This window comes from Lagenorhynchus albirostris, chromosome 11 (genome assembly GCF_949774975.1).
Source record: "Lagenorhynchus albirostris chromosome 11, mLagAlb1.1, whole genome shotgun sequence".
Classification (NCBI taxonomy): Eukaryota; Metazoa; Chordata; class Mammalia; order Artiodactyla; family Delphinidae; genus Lagenorhynchus; species Lagenorhynchus albirostris.
The window spans coordinates 7738002-7750936 of record NC_083105.1 but is presented as its reverse complement, the minus strand read 5'-3'; the positions used below and the strand labels follow the sequence as shown (position 1 = coordinate 7750936).

Below are 12935 nucleotides of genomic sequence, written 5' to 3'. Positions count from 1 at the left end.
CTGCCTTAGAGCCCATTTAGAGGCTGTGTCTTGGAGAGACATGGCTCCCTGCCCCCTTTCCAAGCCTCTTAAAAGGACTGTTCATTGCTCCGTGAACAGGCACTAATGGCTCAGCACAGCCTCTGCCAGAGGCACTCACAACTTGAATTTGAAAGCAAGATGAAGAGACTAGTGTTCAAATCATGGTTCTTCTTTCAGTGTCCTAGGCTCTGAGTATAGAGTGGTGATCAGATTAGACAAGTTTTCTGCCTTCATAGAGCTTACATTTTAGTGCAATTATTTACCTTATCTGTCTGAGTCTCCATTTTCTCATTAAAACATAAGACAGAATGACCTATAATAATCCCACTTGGCACAGTTGTTGGGAAGATGACATAAGATAACCTTTGTGATCTTGCTTGGCACAGTTTTGTTTGTTTCTTTTCATTTTATTTCTTACCAGACTCCCTGGTGGGTCCGCTTTGGTTGTATTCCTTCCTTCAGAGTTTGTTCTGTGTCAGTAAATGCAGGATCAGGAGAGCCTCCCTTACTCCGTGAGAGCCCTAGAGATTTGTATCCCATCCAGCAAGGGAGGGGGCACTATCTAACCAAGAAGCCAGATTCCACCAGAGGCGTTGAACAGTTGGGACTGAGCCACCATGGAGCACTGAGCCCACCTGGCTGCTGGGCCTGTGGAGGTTGGGAGCCACTGTAGCATAGTGAGAAGGGCATGGGCTCAGCAGGTTCCCAGCTGTGTGACCTTGGGCAGGCTACTTCCTGTCTCTGAGCCTCTCCATCTTCAGGGCAGTTAGGGAGGCTGAGCTCTGTCCAGCAAGGTTTATAAGAGTGGCTGGCATGGAGCAGTGTGTTAGCTACTGTGATTTACTCCAAAACAGATCTGAGGGCACCTGGCTGCTGGTCACCCTGATGGGAGACTCCCACCCAAGTAGAGGGAGTTTTATAGCGAGGAAGTACTATAGGAATGCTTAGAATGGAGAAGACACGATTATGGTTTTTGGTGATTTGAAAGGCTGAAGTGTGGAGGAGTGATTAAGCTCATTTGATCTGGTTCCAGAGGATGGGGCTAGGAAGCGTGCTGGGTACTTTCACTTAGGTACTCTCCTTTAATCCTCACTACAGCCTGTGAAGGTGTTATTCCCACTCACAGATGAAAAAAACTGTGTTTAGAGGGCTTAAGTAAAAACACACAAGGTTACACAGCTTGTTGTGGGTAGAGCTGGGATTTGAGCCCACATTTCCATTGCTAGAATCTGTGCCTGATTTAATGGAGGTGTGTTTCAGTTCAGAAGCATTTGTTGTTGTTGTAAAGTATTAGAATTGTCTAGTAGTGGAACAGACTTTCTGGAAGAAAATGAGCTTCCTGGATTAATCATGTTGAATCAGGGGCTTGTAGAGGTTGCTGAAGAGAGGTTTTCAGCCTTGAGGCTGCCCTTGGCCCCCTACTTCCTGAGAAAATGGAGGCTGAGGGCTTAGTGGAAGTATCTGTTTTAGATAAGGGCCTGGTATTTACTCATGAGAATTTCATAAGCCCCGAGACTTGGGCTCCAAGCATGGGGGAAAATTTTCCCATTTCCTAGTTGTTGTGACATCTGTGTGGATGGCCTATGGATGATCTCTGGAATGTCTCTGGGCCCTGGGGCCAGGTTGAACCAAACATTGAGTATGTTTTACTTTTGGACTTAGGAAATAAAAACAAAACCCCAATAAGTTATTTTTTTAAAAATACGCCCAAGTCATCATCCTTCTTTAAATAATACTGATGTGGACTACTCATACTCCAACCACAGTAGTCAGATATTATAAGACTCAGTAATACCAATTTTTAAGGTAAAATTAATTTCTTACTTTTTTTTCATATTTGTAAAGGTACCCCTTGTAGGAAACTTGGAAAATATAGAAGTATAAAGAATACCATAAAATTTACCTATTATTATTTGTAATACCCAGGGATAACCCACCCCTACCCAGAGATAACTACCATTAACATTGTAGTATATTTCCATCTAGTATTTTTAAAATGTTATAATCCAAATTAAAAATATGTTTAATAATACATGTATTTATAATATATATTTCTTTAAATTTTTTTTCTGATTCTCAAAGTTCAAATTAAATACATATAAAAAGTAAAAAATTGTCCATAATTTCACCCTCCAGGGATAGCTACTGTTAACAGTTTGGCATCTATTCCATTTTGATATTATCTGATTTCTTTAATTCATTTGTATCCAAATCAATACTTAGAATTGCCAGGGTTCACTTGGCGCTTGGAAGGCTCAGTGTTTGGCTTAGAGCCAGGCTGTCTTTGAGTGCTGGTGTATCTGTGAGACCTTGGGTGAGTTACTATGCTTCTCCTGCCCTCAATTTCCTCATCTGTTAAATGGAGCTCGTATACAGTAGGGCTGTTCATCCATGTAAAGTGCTTATAACTTGGCACTCAATAGAAAGTATTAAGTATCACTATTACTATTACTACTAGTAATTACTATTATTATCATTGTCTTTGCTTAGAAACCTCAGCCCTACCACCTGTTCAGTTTGGGTTCAGTAGGTATCCTGGTGCCAGGGACTATGGGGAGGTGTAGATTCAGCACAGACTGGTGTTTAGTGCCTCTCTTGGAGTCGGAGTCACTGTTAAACACCACAGGGTACCTGGCATCAGGCCAGGGGGTCTGGTGGAGGGGTCTTGGGGTAAGTACTCCTGGATGGGCTCTGGGGAGTTGTAAAATTGTGTTGTTTTATGTGTTGTCTAAATTTTCTCCATGAAATCTGTCCTCCTTTTTTGAATGGGAGGAAAAACCCTAGTAAAGACTATTTAAAAAACAAAAAACAACCTGCTTAAAACAAACAAACAAAACAAAAAAAACCCAACAACCTGCTTTGTAGCATTTTACATAATAATTGCTATTTTTTGGGAGCTCATTCACATAATTTCAGACCTCACTTAATACTGTGGGTATTTATTCCTTTTTTCCAAGTGAAGAAACTGGGTTCGTATATAAAATAGATAACTAATAAGGACGTACTGTATAGCACAGGGAAGTCTATCTACCCAGTACTCTCTGATGGCCTATATGGGAAAAGAATCTAGAAAAGAGTGGAGGTATGTATATGTATAACTGAGTCACTTTGCTGTACCCCTGAAACTAACACAACATTGTAAATCAACTGTACTCCAATAAAAATTAAAAAAAGAGAGAAAGAAACTGGGTTCAAAGATGAAACCTGCGTGACACCACACAACTAATAAATGGTGGAGCTAGGCCTTTGAGCTATATCTAAGTTCTTTTCACTGTGTAAATAAACCACAGGTCATAATTCAGCCTCCTGAATCAAACCTGCTGGGTTTCTAGCCTGACCTTCCACCATCTCCTGCTTTGTCTTTTACCTCGCACCATTTTGAGTGACTTGTAGCTCCTGCACACTTCACTTGATGATTCTGTATCTTTTTATGTACTATCTGTCCTCTGAGTGCCTTGCAAACCCTTATTTATCCTCCACAGCTCTGGTCAGGGAAGTCTTGCCTGGGCATCCCAAGCAGAGCTAATTGTCCGCTCTTCTGTACTCCTGCCCCTTGTGTGTGTTTCCTTCCTCAAGCAGGTCACAGTGGGTTACATTTACTGCTGATTGTGGCCAAACTAAGGTATATAAGTGTAGGGACTGTCTTATTCTTCTTGGTATCTGTGTCCTATTGCTTGGCACAGAATAGGTGTTCAAGTGTTAAAATACAAATGTGCTTATAGGAAATAGGTTACATGATAAGCCACCATCAGCCTACTCCATTGAATACTTTTACCCCTCTTGAATGCATTATCTACATGGCAGCCACAGTGACTTTTTTTTTTTAATGCAGATATAATCCTGCTTCAGTGACTTCCCATTGCTTTTATTTTTTAAAATTTTATTTATTTTTGGCTGCATTGGGTCTTCGTTGCTGCACGTGGGCTTTCTCTAGTTGCGGTGAGCGGGGCTACTCTTCGTTGCGGTGCGCGGGCTTCTCATTGTGGTGGCTTCTCTTGTTACGGAGCACGGGCTCTAGGCGTGCGGGCTTCAGTAGTTGTGGCACGTGGGCTCAGTAGTTGTGGCTCGTGGGCTCTAGAGCACAGGCTCAGTAGTTGTGGTGCACAGGCTTAGTTGCTCCGTGGCATGTGGATCATCCCGGACCAGGGATTGAACCCATGTCCCTTGCACTGTCAGGCGGATTCTTAACCACTGTGCCACCAGGAAAGTTCTTCCCATTGCTTTTAGAATCAAGTTAAACATTTAACATGTCCTACTGTAAAGCTCATATGAAAAAATCAAAGCCTGACCAATTGATTGGTAAAGGTACAATGAACCACTTTCATATTCTGACGGTTCATTACTTATATACAGACTGAGAAGAGTAAGCTGAAGTTGCCAGCTCCTTGGGTCCTAGTTGCATACACCGAAAAGGGTGGCACCAAAACAAAAGGAGCTGATGACTGCACTGAAAGTTGTGACAGCCTTGATGCCACTAAGCGGGTTTATATCCTGCAGCTCTAGTTTGAAGAGTCCAGGGCAGAAAGCTCTATACCTCATCAGATCCTGGGAGGCGAGGAGAAACTGTCTCATGACTGCCTCCCAGGGAGATAAGGAGCAAGTGGGAGAGGGCCTCACAACTCCTTTAGAGGCCTTCTACCGTCTGGTGTTCCGAGGTATTCTGCCAAGACTCAGATAAACTATAGTTCAAGGTTGCTGCGGTGCTTTTCTCGTACACCTGCAAGGTCCGTCATGATACCTAGCTCCATTTTACCTCTTAGCCTTATTTTCTGCCGTTTCCACTGCCCTTTGCTCACTTTGCTCTAGCCAAGCTGGCTTTCTCTTTCTTCTTTCAACTACAGGTGCTTCCCTGCCACAGGGCCTTTGCACATGCTGTTCTCTCTGCCTGCCAGGTTCCCTGGATTCCTTTTCCTAAACTGCACTTTCTTTGCCTGGCTAACTCCTAGTCAGGTTTCAGTTCTCAGATTAAATATCACTTTCTTGGAAAAGCCCTTCCCCTAGTCTAGATTAGGTTCTCCAGCTTTATACTGTTATAGCGTTATAGCTGCTTAACCTTTCTTTCATAGCACTTCTCATATCGTTGCTTCCATAGTTTCTTTAGTGATTACTTGATATCTGTCTTCTTCACCAGATTGTAAGTTCAGCAATGGGAGGGACTGTGTCGTCTTGCTTATCTCACTAATTCAGGCACCACAGCACAAAGTCTGGGGCTGGGTAAATATTTGTTTAATGAATCAGTACTACTTCAGTTTTTTTTAAAAAAGAGTAACTTTATTTATTTTTAATATTTATTTATTTGGTTGCATGGGGTCTTAGTTGCAGCAGGCTGGCTCCTTAGTTGTGGCTCCAGGGCTCCTTAGTTGTGGCTCACCAGCTCCTTAGTTGTGCCACACAGGCTCCTTAGTTGTGGCATGTGAACTCTTAGCTGCAGCATGCATGTGGGATCTATTTCCCTGACCAGGGATCGAATGCGGGCTGCCTACGTTGGGAGCGTGGGGTTTTATCCACTGTGCCACCAGGGAAGTCCCTGCTTCAGTTTTAATTAGGGTGGTAGTGTGGTGGAAAGTGTTGACTTGAGAATTAAGTGACTTGAGTTCTGCTCCAAACTGCTGTTAACTAGGTATGTGACCTGGGGCACTCTTCATCTGTCACGTGAAGAAAAGATATCTGGTGATCTGGGGACACTTCGGGTTTTGATAATCTGTGATTCTAGATGAACCATTTAATTAGCCAAGTTCTAGAGGGATGGGATTTAGGATGAGACTCCAACTGCCTACTTGACATCTCCACTTGGGTGTCGGACAGAAAAACTCCCGATCTCACCCCCAAGCCTGCTCTTCCTATTGCCTTCCCCATTTCAGTTTATAGCAACCCCATTCTTCCAGTTACTCAGGCCCAAAACCTCAGTGGTATTCTTGACTTTCCTCTCATGCCTCTTGGCCAGTTTGTTAGCAAATCCTATTGTTAGTACTTTCAGAGACTATCCAGACTCCAACCCCTTCTCACCACCTCCACCATTACCACTCTGGTCCAAATCACCACCATCTTTGACTGGGATATTGTGTTGGCCTCCTATCTGGTTTCCCTGCTTCCTTCTGTTCTATGTACAGCAGCCAGAATGGTCCTTATAAATAAGTAGGACCATGTAATTCTCATTCAGAATTCTCTGTTAGCTTCTCTTCTCACTCAGAGTAAAGTCCAGAATCTTTACTGTATTCTACAAGGTCCTATGCCACCTTTTCTTTTTTTTAAAGATTTGTTTATTATTTATTTGTTTTATTTATTTTTGGCTGTGTCAGATCTTAGTTGTGGCATGTGGGTCTTCACTGAGGCATGCAGGATCTTTCGTTGTGGTGCGTGGGCTTCTCTCTAGTTGTGGTGTGCGGGTTTTCTCTTCTCTCGTGGCGTGTAGACTGGGCGGGTGGGCTTTGTAGTTTGCGGCACGCAGGCTCTGTAGTTGAGGTGCACGAGCTCAGTAGTTGTGGCGCATGGGCTTAGTTGCCCCATGGCATGTGGGATCTTAGTTCCCTGAGCAGGGATTGAACCTGTGTCCTCTGCATTGCAAGGTGAATTCTTTGCCACTGGACCACCAGGGAAGTCCCCAGGTCCTATGCAATCTTGGTCTTACCTCTTACTGTACTCCTCCTTGTTTATTCTGCTCTGACCATACTGGCTTCCTTGCTGTTCCTTTCCCCCCCCCATATATTTTTTACTTTTAAATATTTACCATTTTAAGAATTTTAAGTATACAGTTCAATAGCATCAAGTACATTCACATTGTTGCACAACTATCACCACCAGTCATCTCCAGAACTTTTTCATCTTCCCAAACTGAGACTGTAGCCATTAGACACTAACTCCCCATTTCCCCCTTCCCCCAACCCCTGGCGCCCACTCTTCTGCTTTCTGTTTCTATGAACTTAATTACTCCAGGTACCTCATATAACTAATCACACAGTATTTGTCCTTTTGTGACTGGCTTATTTCACTTAGCATAATGTCTTCAAGGTTCATCTGTGTTGTAGCATGTGTCAGATTCTTTTTTAGGCTTTTACAAATCCTTTGTTAAGTCTAACTAATATTCCATTGTATGTACCACATTCTGTTTCTCCATCATCCATCAATGGACACTTGGGTGGGTTGCTTCCACTTTTTGGCTATTACGAATAATGCTGCTATCAACGTGGGTATACAGATGTCTCTCCTTGTTGTTCTTTGAACACAACGGGCACTACCTCACTTTGGAGGATCCTTAAACTTTCTGTCTAGAATACTCTTCCTTCAGATTACCTGTAGGTTGACCTTTTGTCAGGTTGTTGTTCAATGTCACCTTCTCACTGGAGCCCTTCCCAACTCTCCTACTTTAAATTGCACCTCCCCCTACTTCCCTGGCTCCTTCTCGCAGGGCTCCTGCTTCATTCTCTCATGACACTTACTGACGTCTGACTGAGGTTTTACTTGTTTCTCTGTGTCTACTTGTCTGTCCCCTCCCCGCCCTTATCCTCCCGGAATGTCAGTCCCAAGAGGGCAGGGAGTATTGGACCATTTTGTTCATTGCTGTATCCTTAGTGCCTCAGACAGTGTCTGGCACCTGTAGTCACTCAGTAACTAGTTGATAGATGGACAGACGAATGAGTAAACAAATGGGTAAGGTTTGGTGGTAGGAGGGAGGGGAGACAGAGAGAATGACAGTGAAGATAGGTGTTTTTCACCAGTCAGCCCTGCTTATCATTTCTCATACTTCTGGCTGCTACTGAGATTATAAAGTTAATGTAAAAACCTAGCTTTTTCTTCATCCTTGTATCTTACTTCTCCAGTGACTGCTACTATCCCCCAAAGACAGTCTTGTTCTGGGAAAGTTGCGTGATAGAGGGCACCAAAGTGTACAGACAAAATTGAGAGGATCAATGTGAGGTTGCACGTTTTAAATTTTTTGAAGTAAGGACACCAAAACAACAACCAAAACCAAAACAAAAAAACCACTATATCATTCTCTGTTATCACCATTATTTCTTAAAAGGGCCTTTTTAACATCAAAGGTATAGGAAGGAAAGACTCAGAACAAAGAACATGTTTTAAATGTAATAAATTTGAGTTTTTAAAAAAACTTGCTACATTGTCTTTATTTTGTCCATTTTCCTGGTGGATAGTTGTGTGCAGGCAGGCATCAAGTGGGTGGGCTGAGGTTTGGGGTCCTCTGGTACAGTAGGTGGAATGCTGCAGAGAGCCTGGTGATGCTCTGCAAACGCCTTCGGTGACTGTCATTCGTTGTCGCTGTTTGCCTTTGATGTTTGTAAGTAATTTTTTTTTTTTTTTTTGCGGTACGCAGGCCTGTCACTGTTGTGGCCTCTCCTGTTGCGGAGCACAGGCTCCGGACGCACAAGCTCAGCGGCCATGGCTCACGGGCCCAGCCGCTCCGCGGCACGTGGGATCCTCCTGGACCGGGGCACAAACCCCTGTCCCCTGCATTGGCACGCGGACTCTCAACCACTGTGCCACCAGGGAAGCCCATGTAATTTTTTAAAAATTTGAGTTATAATTGACATACAACATCGTATTAGTTTCAGGTACAAAGCATGATGATTATATATTTGTACGTATTGCAAAGTGATCACCACAATAAGACTAGTTAACGTCCATCACCATACATTTTATGTAACTAATATTTTTAATTGGAAGTTCTCTAAGATAGTGTTTCCGGACTGCCTATGTTGACCTGTTATTGGATCATGAAATTAATGGGGTGCAAGTGGCCTTTAAAAAAAGATAATATAGAATGCTAAATGAAAAAAGCCAGACAGAAGGCCACCTATTGTATGATTTCATTTACATGAAATATCTAGAACAGACAAATCCATAGAAACAGAAAGCAGGTCAGTGATTGCCAGCAGCTGGGACAGGGAGGGTGAAAAGAAAAAGGAGCAGCTGCTCAGTGTGTCCGGGGCTTGCTTCGGGTGGTGGAGAGGTTCTGGAACTAGATAGTGGTGATGGTTGCACAGCATTGTAAATGTACTGAATTGTACATTTAATAGTTACAATGGTAGATTTTACCACAATGAAAATAATAATAGAGAATAAAAAGTATCAGTGTACATTGCACATGTCAGGTATTGTTTAGTGAAACTTCGTGTGAATTACACACACTCTCAGTACCTGCTGCTGGGCCACAACATAAAATGTGTTTTGTGCCTGTGTGTTTTCAGTCAAAATTTGGAAGTCCCCTCTCAAAGGCTCCTTTTAGCTCCGAACATCCTGTGGCCAGTATATGGATGTTGCTAGGATACAGTGGACTTTGAATGACTTCCTCCTTCCCTGATGACTCTCCACAAATGCCATGTGATTTTGAGCAGATCACTCAGTCTCTCTGGTTTTTGCATCTGTAGCCAATGTTTTTGATTTGAACCCAAACATGATCTTGTTTGAGCCCTGAGGAGGCCTTAGCCTCTTTTTCACTCGACCACTCGTATTTCCCCTGTACCTAACGCATACAATAGCCACTCTAACACACTACCACACCTTCTGTTTGTCTTATCACACCGTACTGTGGTCTTGAGGGCAGGGAGAGCGTGGTGGTGTTCTAGAGTCTAGTGTGGTACAGCTAAGCTTTCCCCAGGTGTGCTGTAGTGAATAACATACAGGTGTGCAGAGATAATGAGCCCCCCCCCATCCCCCAGCAACTAAGGCTGCCAGTTGTCTTCCAGCAGCAACCTGGTCTGTTTACCAAAAAGAATTACTTTGTTCGTGGGCCTTAACTTGAAAAAGTTTGGGAGCCATGTGGAAACAATTTCTGGCATTACTTGTTAAATGACAGGGATTATTCTCCATATTTTATAAGTATTTTAAAATAGAGTAAACAGTTTGACCATGCAGGGAGCTAATAATAAATGGGTAGCGTTCTGAATCTGGTGTGCTTTCTGTGACACCACGCTGGGTTGCATTTGATGTGTGCACATATGCATACCTTTACATCCACATCTGTGTGTAAATGAAGGCGAAGGCTGTGGCTACTCCAGAAAGACCTGAGCTCTGGGGGTTTTCTTCCTTGGTACAGATTAATCTGTTCTGCCGTTGCTATGCTTTCCCCTAGGCCTTTGGGAGTAAGTGGGTTTATCTGTTGCCTGCTTACTGGGGAGGAATATTTATAGAATCTCTGAGCTGGAAGGAACTTTGGAGAACGTCTAGTCCGGTGGTTCCCAGATATGGCTGTATCAGCGTAACCTGTAATCTTTATTGATGTTTAAGGCTCCACCTCAGGTGATTCTGATTGAGAGGTCTGGGAGCCTTTAGGGCCTAGAAGCTGTTTCAGTGAAACCTCCCAGGTGATTTTGATGCAGCCAGAATGATCTGCTTCTCCCATTTTATAGAAATGGAGGGACTTCCCTGGTGATCCAGTGGCTAAGACTCCTTGCTGCCAGTGCAGAGGGCCCAGGTTCGATCCTGGTCAGGGAACTAGATCCCGCATGCTGCAACTAAGAGTTCGCATGCCGCAACTAAAGATCCTGCATGCTGCAACTAAAGATTCTGCATGCGGCAACGAAGATCCCACGAGCTGCAACTGAGACCTGCCGCAGCCAAATAAATAAATAAATATTTTTTTAAAAAAAGAAAGAAGTGAAAAAGAAGGCACAGAAAGGCTAGATTATTTGTACAGGGGTGCATTGTGACCGAACTCGGAGGCCAGATCTCTGGACTCCCAACCCCTGAATGTTCCTTCTTGGCCTCCACCACCTCCTGTTTCAGGGGGAATCTCACTGTCCACCATACTGCACACACAGAAATGACCCATGGGGCGGGCACTCTGAGCTTGATACCTTCACCCGAATGTTGGATTTCAAAATTGGAGTTCAAGAAAAAACCTATAGTGATATTAGGGAACTTTGGTTCTCTCTACATCACCTAAAAACAGCTTGCTGTCAGTCTCTTTCCATCCACACAGTATTACCTTAATACAAATTTGGGGAATTATAGGAGAAAATAATTTTCTGTCTTAAACCATTTTTTATAATGTTCATTTCCTTTACATACTTGGAGTTATTTCTTGAAGATAGAGTCTCAGATATGGAATTACTGAGTCAAAGGTATGGATGTTCCTGTGGATGTCTTATTGACAAGCTGCTTTATGAAAAGATTGAATTATTTTGCTTTTAGTCCACAGCAAGCAGTCTGCAAGGATATTTATCTTTGGTTCTGAGCATTTTTTAATTAAAAACTAATGTTGGTTACATTCTTTCTAATTATAAGAAGTATTATAATGATTCATTTGTAGAAAATTTGGAAAATTTAGAAAAAAATCAAGAAGGAAATTTAAGCCATTATGTCTAGCGCATGGATTTAACCATACTTGATGCCTTACTTAAAAGATTTTTTGTCATGAATTTTTACACATAAGTAAAAGTAGAAAATAGTACAAAGAACACCCATATACCTACCATCTAGAGTCAACAGTTATCAACATTTTGCCTTATTTGCTTCATCTATATATATATTTTTAAATTTTTATTGGAGTATGGTTGATTTACAATATTGTGTTAGTTTCTACTGTAGAGCAAAGTGAATCAGCTTATGTTTATATATATCTCTTTTTTGGATTTCCTTCCCATTTAGGTCCCCACAGAGCATTGAGTACAGTTCCCTGTGCTATACAATAGGTTCTCATTAGTTATCTATTTTATACATAGTATCGATAGTGTATATGTGTCAGTCTCACAATTCATCCCAACCCCCCATCTATATATTTTTTATTATTTTTTTTTCTGGACCATTTCAGAAGAAATTAAAGGCGTTGTGACACCTCATTCCTAAAAGCTTCAACATTTATCTCTTAAAACTAAGTCAATTAGCTATATAACTACAGTATCATTTTCTTAACTTCCCCACTTCTCCCAAAAATGTCTTTGGTAGCTATCTCTTTTCAAATCAAGACCTGATAAAAAAAATTTGCATGCTGCATTGATTTTACTTTTTTTTTTTTTTTTGCAGTACGCGGGCCTCTCACTGTTGTGGCCTCTCCCGTTGCGGAGCACAGGCTCTGGACGCGCAGGCCCAGCGGCCATGGCTCACGAGCCCAGCCGCTCCGCGGCATGTGGGACCTTCCCGCACCGGAGCACGAACCCATGTCCCCCGCATCAGCAGGCGGACTCTCGACCACTGCGCCACCAGGGAAGCCCTGATTTTACTTTTTTAGTCTCTTAATCTAGAACAGCACCTCCCCACTCCCACCCCGTCACACACACACCGTTTTTCCCCATGACATTGACTTGAAAGGGACTAGCCCAGATTCTCGTAGACCTTTCGTATTCTGGATGTAATTGATTATTCTTTTATTCCTTGCATTTCCCTTAAACTGGAAGTAAGGTCCCAAAGCTTTCTTAGATTGAGGTTAAACGTTTTTTGACAAGAATTCTTCATAGGTGACGCTGTCCCATCGGGAGGCACGAATGTAAGGTAGTCTTGCTGTTGGTGATGCTGTTTGATCTCTGGGTTGAGCTGGTGGTAACCAGATTCCTCTAGTGTGAAGGTACATTTTTTTCCTTTTACTTAGTCGTGATAAATTCCTGTAAGTTAACTTGCTGAAACAAAGGGTTTGCACATTTTTAAAAACCAGAACGCTTGATTATTGTCTAAGTGCTCCTGACTGATCCTGCTGTGTATGCTACACTACAGTCAGCATGCTTTTCTGCACCAATTTGTCTTGTTCATTCTTTTTTTTCCCCTGATTACAAAAGAAACTCACATATATCATGCAGCATTTAAAAGTTACAGAAATACTTAGCCTAGAACATAAAAGTGCCCATAATTCTAATCTCTAGAGATAATTGCTGTGAAAAGTTTAGGCATATCATGTCAATCTTTTTCTAAACATATTTACATTTGTTAATTACTGTTATTATACAGAAATGGGCCCATACCATGGC

At 42.4% G+C, this 12935-nt stretch overlaps 1 protein-coding gene across 2 annotated transcripts in view; it reads left to right on the top strand.

Annotated features, from left to right (window-relative positions):
* ACO2 (aconitase 2) overlaps positions 1 to 12935 on the top strand; it is a 51874-nt gene that overhangs the window by 7699 nt on the left and 31240 nt on the right. The window lies entirely within an intron of this gene.